The sequence below is a fragment of the Penaeus monodon genome, chromosome 29 (assembly GCF_015228065.2).
Source record: "Penaeus monodon isolate SGIC_2016 chromosome 29, NSTDA_Pmon_1, whole genome shotgun sequence".
Lineage (NCBI taxonomy): Eukaryota > Metazoa > Arthropoda > Malacostraca > Decapoda > Penaeidae > Penaeus > Penaeus monodon.
In genome coordinates this window covers 9,282,805-9,283,093 of record NC_051414.1, presented here as the reverse complement: position 1 = coordinate 9,283,093, position 289 = coordinate 9,282,805, and positions in this window count along the sequence as shown.

Here is a 289-nt window from a genome sequence, read left to right as displayed (position 1 = left end):
TATTTTTAGCAGAGTCAAATATGAAGCGCCTCCCAAACTCACTACTTGTAAAACTATCTAGTATCTACCACTTATCTTTTTTAATGAGCAAATTATTTCTTAATGTGACATATCGATCAGACCAAGGTCATCCGGTTTCAGTTGCCATCCGAAGAACAGAGCTACGCGGTCTTAGCAACATGTATCTCTTTTCCCGTGTTCCTGCTATCTGGCGCCAACTTTGCACGTGCATGTTGGCTTCACTTATTTGCCTTACGGGTGCGCATCATGGCATCATCATAACTCGGTT